This window comes from Halichoerus grypus, chromosome 10, assembly GCF_964656455.1.
Source record: "Halichoerus grypus chromosome 10, mHalGry1.hap1.1, whole genome shotgun sequence".
Classification (NCBI taxonomy): domain Eukaryota; kingdom Metazoa; phylum Chordata; class Mammalia; order Carnivora; family Phocidae; genus Halichoerus; species Halichoerus grypus.
The window spans coordinates 15,319,159-15,331,935 of record NC_135721.1 but is presented as its reverse complement, the minus strand read 5'-3'; the positions used below and the strand labels follow the sequence as shown (position 1 = coordinate 15,331,935).

The window sequence follows — 12,777 nt, the reverse complement described above, 5'->3', positions numbered from 1 at the left end:
GTCTATTGAAGAGAAACATATGCCTTGCATATAATCCAAGTAGAATGAGCACGTGTGTGTGTGCTGGAAGCTTCATTCACCATAGCCCAAGCGTGGAAACAACCCCCAAACAGGACAACGGATGAATAAACTGATAGCATTCATACCGTGGAATGCTACTCAGCAGTCAAAAAGGACAAACCGGCTTCACACACAACATCACAGGCAACGTATAAAGCTCAAGAAACCAGACACCAAAGAGCCCCTACTGCATGATTCCACTTACACAAAGCTCCGCAACAGGCAGAGCTAATCGGTGTTAATAGAAGCCAGTAGTGGGGCGCCTGGGTGGCTCAGTTGGTTAAGCGACTGCCTTCGGCTCAGGTCATGATCCTGGAGTCCCTGGATCGAGTCCCGCATCGGGCTCCCTGCTCGGCAGGGAGCCTGCTTCTCCCTCTGACCCTCCCCCCTCTCATGTGCTCTCTCTCTCTCTCATTCTCTCTGTCTCAAATAAATAAATAAATAATCTTAAAAAAAAAAAAAAAAATAGAAGCCAGTAGTGCCTCTGCCGGGGGTGTGGGGTCTGTACGGCAGGGACACGAAAGGAACCTTCTCTGGAAGCTTCTCTGGCTTGATGTAGGTGGTGATTACAAGGGTGTCTGTGTATGTAAGGAAATCATCAAGCTATACGCTTCAGATGAGTGTACTCTGTGTATGTTATTCTGCAAGAAGAAAGTTACAGCGGGTGGTGGGGGTTGGGGGGGAGCTTTTAAAAGGGCTTCTGAGATTCTAATTAGTTCCTTTAAACCCCACTGTAGCTTTTTCAGCAAAAACGAGGGAGGCCCACATGGCCTACGTTTTCTTCAGGATGCCAGAGGATTCTAATTTATGGGCAGAGAGGCCCGGGGCAAAAGCCTTTCCCAGCCTTGAGCTGCACAGAGCAAGTGGGCTGCTTCCTGCGGAGGGTGACGGGCTGGTGGAGTGGCCGGGCCGCAGCGGGCCCGGAGGGTGGGCACCGTGCCCCCCCGAGGGCCCCCCTCCCTGGCTGCAGCCAGACCCCGCTCCTCCTCTGGTTCCTGGAACCTGCCCTACCCGGCGGTGTTTCCAGCACTTAGGGCTGGGAGCTAAGCCGCTCCTCCACTCCAGGAAAATATTTGTTCAGGGCCTTGGCGCCCGCCGCAGAGGAAATAGAAGCCAGCGTGGAGCGAGCGGGCGGCGCGGCTGCGGGTTGCTCCGTCTGCCCCCCCAGCCTGCGTCAGCGGGCCCGAGGCCCCGGGACCCCAGCCCGCAACCAGGCCCGCTGCGGGGACGAGCCCGCGCGCCAGCTGTGTCGTGTGTTCGTTCCCCTCGGGGGGTCACCCGCCAGCCGTTCCTGGAGCGTCCTGTGTGCCAGGCACAGTGCTGGGCCCTGGATGCGGGGCACGCGCGCCCTGGCCCTACCTTCCAGGCCCTTGTGAGGTAGTGCGGGGGGTGGGGGAGTGCTGGCCGGCAGAGAGGCCCTCCGCGCATAACAGGAGCACTGGCTTGGCAGAGGTGAGGCCAGGGTGCTGGGGAGCCAGCCAGGCAGGGCGGGACTGCCGGCGGGGGGGAGGGTGGGCAGGCGCCTGGCGCCAGGCTGGAGGAGGAGGAAGACGTAAGGAAGAGGCCGGCGGAGGAGGGGCCGAGTGTTCCAGGTAGATGGAACAGCACTGCCAAAGGCCCAGAGGTAAGAGAGTGAGCAAGGGGCTCTGGCGTGGGGAAAGCGGATGGGGTTGGCTGTGGCGGGGACCCAGGAGTCGGGAGACCGGAGGGGAAGCTGCCGCTGGCGCCAAAGGACCTCCCAGGGCGAGCTCAGGAGCGTGGACTTTATCCCCAGGGCAGCGAAAGTTTTTGTTTGTTTTGCAACATTTAAACACATTGATTTTGATTCTTTTTGATATAGAAAAGTACAAAGAAGAAAACCAAATTGGCCTCACATCCCACCACCCAGATATTTCCCGATGACACTTTAAAAATCAAAATCCTCTGTGTCCATGATTAGAAATCCAAGCAGAACAGCAAAGTACACCATGAAAAGAGAAAGCCTCCTCCCCACCTGTCTCCCTCGCCAAAGGCAATTTCATTTAACAGGTTTTTGGTGCGTGCTTCCAGAAGTTTTTCCATGCATACACTTGTGAGGATAAGCCTGTGCTTTCAAGAGTTGCAAGCGAAGGAATGGCTCTCACAGGGGGAGATCTGCAGCTCCTTTCCCTGACCAGGGTCATGTCGGCCCTACTCCGTTCTTCTTAACGTCTGCGGAGCATTTGGTCCGGACAGAGCATTACTGACTCGACTCTCCGCTCTTGGGGGGCACCTTGTTTGCAGGCTTTCGCTCTTGCAACCACTGCTGGAAGCCGCCGCTGCAGGCAGCTCGGGAGGCAGATGTAGGGCGCTGTTCCGAGTCCACACCACGGGCCCCTCCTAGCACTGGGTTCTGGGTGGAAGGGGGTGTCCCTCACGATGACCCTCCAAGAGTTTCACCACTTTGCCACAGCGGTCGCCACGTCCAGGCTGCGTGTGACAGACGCGTAGACACCCCCTCACAGGTCACCACGCATACCGGCCACGAGTTCCATTTTCCTTTTCCACGGGGCTGGGGGACGCAGATGGTATCACACCGTTGTTTTGGTTTTCATCTATTTAACTGTAAATGAACTTAGGAATCTTTGTATGGGTTTTTGCTATTTGATTTCTTTTTTTGTAGGGCAACTGCTTCTTCAGTTTTGGTCTGTTTGTCGAATGGGCCTTTTGTGTTTTCCTAATGGATTGGCGCGGGCTCCTGGTGTGCCCGTGATTTTGAAGGAGCAAAATATCCCTCTGGCTGCAGGGTGAGGGGAATGGGGGGCTGGTCAGCTGGGAGGCCGGTGCAGGGGTCCCTGTGAGAGGTACATGGCCTGGAACGAGCAGTGGTCTTGGGAAAAGGTGTTAAGATATTCAGAAAGGAAGACCAACAGGACGCGCCAGTGGATTGATTTTTTTTTTTTTTTTTTTTTTTTTGGCGCAACAGTCCGGGGCACTTTGGGGTCAGTGAAAAAAAAAAAAAAACCACAACATTGCCAATTGCCTTCCTCAAAAGTTGTGACATAGGATTCATATCGATAAACCACCACGTAGGCCTGAGCCCCCTCAGGACACCTGCCTGCTAGTTTGTGTCCCCCCCCTTCCCTGACTGTGTGGGGCGTGGGAGGGGTGGGGTGACAAGGAGGAGGGAGGTGTCAAAGTTGGTTCGCAGGTTCCCATTTCAAATATTATGGTCCCATAAACCATGGAAACGTCTCAGAAATTCTAGTATTTCAGCACAGAGTTACCGACTGACCTTCATCAGTCAGCATGAGGCCGAAGCAATCCAGAGGCCCCTAAGAGGGAAATAGGGGTGCACTGGGCCTCGGCACGCATGTTGGGAGGTGTGGGAGGAGGTAGGAGCTGATGACACAAGCTGAGGAGGGGCAGGGGTGGGGGGTGTCCCCGAGTGAGCGCAGGCCTCTGGGTGCCACTCCCCTCTCTGGGCAGAACAGAGGGCCTGGCACACAGGAGACATGCTGGAAATATCCATTAAGTCAGATTTGTTGATATTCAAGTTTATGTTGAGGTCAAAATGAGTGGAAAAAGGGACAGAAAAGGAAATGTAATTTTCTGTTTTTTTTAAAAAATTGAGATCTGTTTTACATACAGGAAAACCCATTCTTATTGTCCTACAATTAATTCTTCTGCAAATGCAAACAGCCATGTAACCGCCCTCACAAGTACAGCATAGAACAGTTTCAGCACCCTGAAAACTCCCCGGCGCCCCTCTGTCGTCAAGACCCTCCCCGCCCAGCCCCTTAGCGACCACTGATCTGTTTTCTGTCCTGGGAATTTTGCCTTTTCCAGATGTCCTATAAATGGAATCATATAGCATGAAGCCTTTTGAGTCGGCTCCTTTCATTTAGGAGGAGACTGCCTTTGAGCTCCGTCCAAGCTGTTGGTGTATCAGGAGCTTTGTTGCTTTTTATTGCTGAATCGTATTCCATGGTAGCGATGTGGTGACTTTACTCATAATCCCCCAAACTAGAACAACCCAAGTGCTCTTCAACTGTGAGGATTTCCTTATTTCTAGATTCACACATCAATACTGCCTTTGTCCAACTTCAGATCCTGATTTCAGATCCAGAAGGCGTGATCCCTGTAGCCTGAGGGAGAGGTTACCCGTGAGAACCTGCTGAGATTCGCAGGTCCCTAGGGAGGAGAGAGACCCGGGCCAGAGGCTAGGATGGGACCCCTGCTCCAGGGGCTCTTGGGCTGACTGTCCCTCCTCCTTTGAGGCAGCCCATGCAGCACCTCTGGTGAATTAAAAAAGACTCCCCATTTGGGGCCTGGCTCAGTTAGCGGATTATACTTTTGTCCAGTAAGAACAAGGACCTTTTCCTCCAGGCCCGTGAACCTCGAACCTGGAAAACAGGATATTGGCCCCTGCTGGCTCCTTGACCCAGGCAACGCTTGCGCAACCACAGGGGCAGGCCAGATTGGGGCCTCTCACGCTCACAAGCTGCAAAATGCTAACTCTGCAGACCTGGGAGGCAAGCAAGCATGAGGCCCTGTGTGAGCCTCAGAGGAAGCCTGCGTGGCGTCCCTGGGCTGCCTCAGAACCGCGCCCCCCCCCGCCCCCCGCTGTCCACCGGGCGATCTGGACCCCAGAGACCTTGGCAGGGGAGCATCTTCAATCCTGGATCTATAGAGCCCTTCCTAGGCCAGACGCCCTGAGCGGCCAGGACCCACACTGGCTGGCACACCTGCCCCGGCAGCCCCAGGTGTAAGGGCTTCTCAGGATGGGAGCTGTTAGTGCTCCTGTTAACCCCCAAAGTGAAGGTGGTGTGGGGAGGAGCAGATGTGGTCACCCCTTCACAGCTCATGGAGAAGGCAGAATAGCATGGTGGTTGCGACAAAGACTGGAACCAGATGCTCGGGCTCAGAATCCTGGTGGTTCCATCTACCGGTCGCGTGATCTCCCTCACAGGGCGTCCTGAGGACTCAGTAAGGTACTAGGGGGACAGCATTTGGTCTGTTGCTGCCTTGTGGTAACAGACACTGTGGTTAAACCAGGGACAGCACCACGGGCTAGCAAGGCGTCGGGGGCCCCAGCGTGCACATCACCAGCTAGTGTTCTCTCCCTCCAAACCCAGTCTCCCCATCTCCTAGGATGTAGCCAGAGGTGAGATCACCCCTCACACCTTCCAGAATCCTGCCAGGGCAGGGTGACCAGACCTGCTGCTAACCACGCCCAGGGGCTTTGATGATGCAGACCCCGGTGCTCACCCTCCTGGGACGGGGTCCCTGCAGCCTGAGGGTCAGGGGAAGAAGGTCTACACCAGGCCCCAGGGGCCCCCAGTGCAGAAGCAGCTGAGCCTCCCGGGTGGGTCCAGCCTGGCTACTCCTAAGCCACAACAGAACCCGAGGACATGGGTTTGTTCCAGATCTGCTAGTGGCTGGCTGTCCATAGTCCACAGAAGGAGGAAGAATTTTATCAAACGCTTTTCCCTGTATGACGGGTTATCAAAGCTATATGAAATGTTTATATATTTTTCTCTTTTTAAATTAGGATGTTTTGCCATGCATATGAGATGTGCTACCACTGGAACCTATTAGAGAAGTCTCATCTCCTGGTGTGACAGACAAGAAGCCGTCGGGCCTCGGACTGCAGACGAAGAGCAGGGCTTCGCTGTGTGCAAGGTGGGCTGGGCTGTCCCCGAGATGTGCGCTCCAGCTGTGGCTCAGTGCAGCCTGGCAGGGCCCTCCCCAGCTGGGCTCCCACCCGCGGAGCCGGGGGAGTAACAGCCACGAGCCCCTCACATTCTCATGATGTCCTGGGACTGGGGCTGGTGCTGGTGTTATTAGCACTCCCATTCGCCAGGTGAGGACGCAGGTCTGGAGAGAAGAGAGACATGCGCAAGGTCCCGGGGCTGGAGCTTCAGGCGCCCCGTGCTCCCCTGCCCCCCATCCCAACTCAGTTATGTGGCCCAAGGTAGGGGCAGAAGAGAGGGTGGTGGGGGAGGAGGTGGGGAGCTGGCCTCTCTGCCCCCTCTCAGTCCAGGCCCCACGGTCAGCCCTTCTTGGCCCTGTCTTTCCAGCCTTCTTCCTGGCCTGCACCCGCAGACACACCAGGTTTGTCCCAGGAGCCAGACGCTGCCCTCCCACTGCAGAGGGCAGGCCCAGAGCCCAGGCCTGGTGCTTAGCCAGGGTCTGCGGGACCTAGCTGCGGGGCTGTGGAGAAGCCCTCACCACCTCGGGCCTCCGTTTTCCTCATCTGAAAATCAGGAGCACAACTGCCTACCTTCTGGTTCAGATAAAACTTTGAAAGAAATTTTTTAAAAATTCCATCTCCTGATATATGCCGGACAGCAGGATTTTGGATAGTTATTAAGAGCTTTCATCTATCCTGTGCCTAGAATGTGCCAGGCCCCGCACACACCTGCCCTCTAATTTTAGGGACACTGGGGAGCATAGTGGTAGGAGAAGGAGCTTTGGAGTTATACCTCACTTGCTGTTTTCTCATCTGTGAAATGGGGCTAATAGGTCTGATCTCATAGGGCTCTGGGGGGGGGGGGGAGGATTACATAGATAATGTGAGTAAAGTACGTTTTGCTGTGGACAAAGCACTCCATAAACAGTGGATGTTACTCTTACGTTCACAAAAGCCCTGAAAGGCAGGCATAACTACCTCCGTTTTACAGATGAGGAAATCAAGGCCCCACGCCGTTACCTTGTACAGCTGCTGAGTGGCCAAGCTGACGTGCAAACCCAGTCTTTTTCCCTTGGAAGCCCAGGGCCCTCCCTGTACCACCGCTGCTTCCTGTCTCTCCCATTCTGGTCACAAAGGACCACCTGGGCAGGACCTGGGGGTGGGGGGCTCTTCCAGGCCGGGGCTGCCCCAGCCACCCCTGAGGCTTTTCCCAGGCACGGGAAAGGGTGGCCTCCCCGAAATGCCTGGGTGCTGGTGCCAAAGTCAATAATGATAGCCCGCCCTACAGGAAACCATGGTCACCAGGATACAAACAACTGGGAGGGGCGGCAGGTCACTTCGGCCCCAGCACCCGCCAGCTCTGTGCCCCTCTGTGCCAGGGGGCAGGCTGGGGCTGGCACCTGGTGAATCTCAGACCCAGGAGTGGGGAGGATGCCCCTTCCCGCAGTATGGGCCAGGTCCCCTGTCCCTGTCCTGCAGCTCTCCTAGAAAGCTGGCCAAGAAGGTGGCACTGGGCTCTGCTGGGAAAGATCCAAGGGAGTGCCTTGAGTCCCCGGGTAGCTCCTCACATGAAACCCTGGGCCCCAGGCTTGCTACTCCATGCATCTCACTCCCTCAGCTCAATCTTGAGGCCTCTTCTGGATCAGGGGCTGAGACCCAGAGACCCCAGAACATAGCACTGGCCTCTGCAGAACTGTGAGTTTTGCGTCAAGGACAGACATGCATTATTAAATAATATAGATGTCCAAGGGCAGTGTTCTAGGGTCACAGGGACGGGCACTAATCGGGATTGAGGAGTTAGAGAAGGCAGCCTAGAGGAGGAAACATGTGAATTGGGTATTACCGAAGGAGCTGGCCAGGCCACACAGGAGATGCTGTTTCTGGCAAGTGCTGGGTGCATTCAGGGACCCGAGGTGCCCTCCCGCGTGCGGTATCTGCGTCGGGGGTGGGAAGGCAGTGAGAGATGGGGCTGGAGGGACAACAGGGGCCAGTAGAGGAGGACTTTGCATCCTAGGTCAAGGGGAAAGGGGTAGAGATGGCTGTGTGCTGAGGTTAACAACTCCTGGCCTGTGAGTGCTGATGGGGCACGAGTTCAGTGACCTCACGCTGTTATTCTGAAATCAGCTGGGGTGGGAATATTTACATCATGGCACCTGGTCAGTGCTACAAAACAGAGCCAGTTGTTAAAAAACAAAAACACACAAACACACACAAACACAAAGGGCAGCCTTTGGTGGATTTAATAGTAAGGGCATGGGATAATTAGCTTTGTTCCACAGAAGCATGCTCTGGCTATTGCAGTGTGAAGGACGGGTGGAAGGAATGGGCTTGGAGCCTGGGGCCGGGCCCTGGGTGACCTCCCAGCGAGGGCAAGAGGCTGCCCACAAAGGGCTAGGTGGTGGGAGAGGACAGGCCCCGCCGTGTCGGCGCAGCCGGGGGTGGGGGGCGTGGAGGAGAGGGTAGCTCCTTGGGCCTTCTTCAGCCAGAGCCCGAGACTCCGCAATAAAAGCCTTAATGGGAAACACCTGGGCTCTGCTGGCCGGGCTGAGAGCCGGGGACGGGAGGGTGAGGGATGGAGGGTGAGCGTGGAGGACCTGGCTCCCCATCCCTTCTTTTGCTCGTGCTCCAGCTCTTGCAAGTGTTCCGCTGGACTCCCTGGGCCTGGGCTGGTGAGCATAGTGAGGTGGGGAAGGAGGCGCGGGAGGGGTCCCGGGGCATGGGCCCCTAGGGATCACCTGAGCCAAAGCGCTGGTTGTGTGGGTGCTTATTCTAGGCTTCTAGGGAAGGTCCCATGTGTCAGAGCCACAAGCAGCCTAGGTCCTGGCTCTCCCCTGGCTTCCCCACAGAGGCTTGGGGGTGGGTGGGGGTGGACTTGACTGGAGAGAGTGCAGGGAGGAGAAGGCTGAGGGCCTCCCTATCTGTGCCCCCCAACCCCAGCCCTGGGATGCCTGGGGGAGGGAATACCTGAGACCCAAAACGGGAGACTTGGCTGATCCCAGAGACCACTGGGGCTTGGCCTTGCCCGGCCTGGCCTTCAGATCAGAACTGACCCGAGGGCTTCAGTGCCTGGAGATGTGGTTGTGGGAAGGGGGCTGGGCTCCAGGCTGTCCACCCATCCTTCCCTTGAGGGAGGTGCTCACAGGGCAGGACTTGCCTTGGGTGGGAGGGCACATTGAACCACGCATTTCTTTTTGGCTTCCCAAGATAGCTGAGCACTGGTTGGGCGGCAGCCATGGGGCTCGCAGGCCCTGTGCTGACTGGCTGAACCCTTGGTCTCCTGGCTGGGAGTGCTGGGGGTCAACAACCAGGTGTGTCAGAAATTGGGAAAAAGATGTTCTGGCTCCGAGAGGATGCCACTTTGTGAACTGAATTCCCACCTGTTGTGTGCCTTCCAAACCTTCCTCCTTACCCAAATTCCCACCCAGGGATGGGTGAGCCCCAGCCCAGCCTCAGGGCATCGGGGGCATAGAGAACATCTCCGCACACATTAGAAACAGCGCCCCCTCTGGACAGATCCAGCTCTGCGGGCAGAGGGCGTGGTGAGGGGACATGCCTTGGTTTTGTCATTAGAAAGGAAGACACTTCCTTCAAGGTGTGACCAGTGGGCACAGATGCACTGTCAGCCTCGGGGCGACCCTCCAACCCGGAGGAGAGGGCTTCCCTTGCACACACGCAACTGCGCCCTCTCTGCCCTTCTGCCATCCTCCGGCCACCCCCGGCCTCCCTAAGAAATGACCCTGGAAAGGCTGGAAGGAGGCTGCAGGGCGGAGGGGAGGGCCTTGAATGCAGAAATCCTCACACACTTCAAGGGCTGTGGGAGGTGTAGCCCACTGGAAACCCCACTCTAACCATCCACCCCCCACTGACGGTTCTGCCTCAGGCCGCCTTCCAGGAGGGGAAGGCCTGCGCTCCTTCTGGGCACCATGTGGGGAGGGAGGCCCCGGCATCTGGAGATGAAAGGCATAGGGCCAGCTGCGGCCCCAGCCGCCCCTCCAGGGTTTCCCTCTGGTGCCATGTGGTCCCATCCAGCTCCCACCCCACCCCAGACACATGGAGTCACCAGCGTAGCCATAAACGCTCCTGGGCAGAGGAACTGGCCTTACCAGCTGGGCTGTGAGAGGCGGTGCCTTCATCCCAGCCCTTGAAAGCCAGAAGCCCCTCCACATCCTGGCCCTCTTTAGGACACTGACCCTTCAGGGTGCATCCTCTGGGAAAGAGGGGCAAGGAGCCCAGAGCTGCAGACCAGCAGGCTCAGGGACACGCTTTAGATCTTGGGGACATTCCTGCCCTCCTGGGCTTCAGGTCTCCTCAGAGAGCTGGGTCGCGGACAAGTGACAGGCGGCGCTAGGGTGGAACCCACGGCCACGGCTGCAGGCTTCCTTGGAGCCAGAGGGGCAGGCAGTGCTGCCTGGGACACGGCCCTCGTGGATCCTTTAGGACGTGGCTGCCCCTCAGCGCTTCTCCACATATATGAATTTCTGGAAATCACAACACGGAGGATTCTTAGGGCTCTCAAGGCCATACCCTTGAAACGGAGGTTCAGAGAAGGGGATTGACTACTCAGAGGGGGAGCCAAGAGTTCCTGGGTCCCCTTGCTCCCAGCACAGTTTCTTTCAGCTGTTCGGGTGATTGTCTAGGACCCCGTCTGGTTAGACTGCATGCACGTGGCACCTGTATCGTGACTGGGGCCTCCTTCCCGCCGGAGGGGATGGAGGGGACAGTCTCTCTGGAGAAGCAGAAGCAGATGCGCCTTCCCCCATGACTGTAGCTGTCACATGAGGCCACCCTTTCCCTTTGTCCCCAGTTACTGACTCACAGAATAGCAGTTAGTTCCTCGAAGAGAAAGGAGCCGTGGCCAGGGACTGGTGGGAAGTGGTTGAGAGTTCCCTGGGCAGGTCATTTGCTAAGACCAGGCCCCAAGTTCGTGCAGCCGGGCTCCGGCCTGCAAAGCCTGGGGCAGGGCTGCACCCACAGGCAGGAATTCCTGAGGCCAGCAGGCGTGGGGACTGCGGAGGGGGAGGGGGCAGAGGGGCTGCAGCTGAGGATTCGGTCCATCACCGAGTTCCCACTGAGCACCTACAGGATGCCCAGCCCTAGGCTCCCCAGTGGAATAGGCTCCCCAGTGAAATAGACCATTAGGGACCCCACGGTCCTGCTGGGGAGACACCCATCAGACTCAAGCACTTGGTACCATCAGTTGACTCCAGGCCCTGTAGGAGCAAGGGAAGGAGGGAGAAGCCTGCTGAGGGCTGTGGGTGTTGGGGGGTAGGGGGTGGGGGTGGCTCTCAAGGCTGGTCTAGAAGGATGGGTAGGATTTCTGATTGGGAGAGGTCTAGAGATAAGAAAAGACAAGGAACTAAGAAACCAAGTCTGGCAGGGGAAGTGAGTTGGTGGGGGGCTCCAGGCTTTCTGGGCATCGCTGAAGTGGGTGCTGGTTCTCCAAGAGCAGTTTCCCTGTAGCAGGTGCCACAGTGGCCAAAGCAGGCCACCCCACGGGCATGCTGGTGCAGGGGACTGTGATGTCATGAGCTCTAGTGCGTCAGGGGCCAGGAGTGGCCCCTGATTCCCAGCACTCCCTCCTTGTTCGGGGAAGATGTCCTGTGAGGGTTCAGGAAGAAGGTTCAGGAAGAAGGGGTCAGCTCTGTGGGTGCCCCCAGGCGGGGAGCTCAGACTCCACAGTTAGGGTGCCCCCACCCACCCAGCACCACCTCCTGTGCGGGGGCAGCTTCCCTGTGGCTTTCTGGATGCTCCCTTTGTCCTGTCCAGGAAAGCCGTCCCTCTTATCTGCTGCCTGTCCCCACAGTGCCACCTGTACCACGGGCGGCCACCTGGAAGAAGGACCCGCGGGAGCTGGGGCCCCACACCAGTGGAGCCAGCCTCCTAGGGAACAAGAGCCCAGGATGGACCCTGTGGCTTCTCCTCATCCCACATACTCTCCTGTCCTCTGCTTCCCCTCATTACTTTCTCAGCAGCTGCTCACTGATTCTAAAACTGCCCGCACTCATGGGCGGGCTTCCAGGAGGAGGTGTCACTCGGCCGGATCCTGGAGTGCTAGGAGGACCCTTGTGTAATGCTAGAAACTTCCAGCAGTTTCTAGGAGCCTTCCAGGGCAGGGCTGAGGCTGAGTGGAAGCAGCTCTGCTTTTCATCACCCACCCTTACACTGACCCACAGATGCTCCTCAAGCACAGTGGGAATGGGGTGCGGGTTTGAGGAGTTCGCAGTCTGTGGGACAAAGAATTGTGTCTGCCTGGTGGGATCTGCAGGTCCGGGGCAGCTGCCTGGGGACACGGCAGGAGGACTTAGAACCCAGAGGGAGGGAGAGACAGGAATGGGCACAGAGAGAGAAGAGGGTGAGGCCATCTCTCCTCGCTGCCTCCACCGTCCCGAACGCAGGAGCATCCCTGGCACTCACACCAGTGTCTCGGGGTGCCTTTGCCAGATGCCCTCTTTTCAGCTTTTTGCTGGAGCTCCTGGTGATGTCAGTTCAGGCCGTGTCCCTGTGCTGTGCTGTCGTGGGCGGTGTGCGGAGAGCTGGTGCTGTAGCCAGGTGCGCAGACAGGGGGGACAGCTAGACGCTACCTACTCGTGACCGTTACGATACCCTGCCCCTCCCCGACCAGGCCACCGAGACTGATGACTTCCTGAAAAGGGGTTCAGTGGGGGATTTGTGACATGGAACATTTGATGTAACCTGAGAACTTCCTGTTCAAATGACCCCCGGGGCTCCTGACCTCTGGAAGTGTCCCGTGCGTGCAGTTGGAATGAGCCCCGGGGGGCACAGTTTCCTAAGAGCTGTCTGCAGGCCGCGCCGACCCTGGGCACCAGAATCCAGGCTCATCTGACTTTTTGCCACAGAGGCTGCTTGGTGACCTTGAGGCTCAGGAGATCAACAGGGGAATCCCAACAGGAAGCAGATCTTCCCATCAGGAAGGTGTTTCCCGCACCCCTCCCCCCTTCCTCGGGGCACTTAGGAAAATGGATCCCAAACAGAGCCTTGGGAGCCGATACCAAACCCCCAGGCCCTCAAGGCTCCCAAGTGTGAAGGTGCCCTGGGCTGCTCCA

The 12,777-nt window shown here is 57.4% G+C and overlaps 1 long non-coding RNA gene across 1 annotated transcript; it reads left to right on the top strand.

Moving 5' to 3' along the window:
- The first annotated feature begins 5,570 nt into the window (after window positions 1-5,570).
- LOC118548799 (uncharacterized) lies at window positions 5,571-6,361 on the top strand. The gene is made up of 3 exons (XR_004923753.2): window positions 5,571-5,703; window positions 5,885-5,995; window positions 6,102-6,361. It is a non-coding gene; the product is annotated as an uncharacterized LOC118548799 (long non-coding RNA).
- The last annotated feature ends 6,416 nt before the right edge of the window (window positions 6,362-12,777 follow it).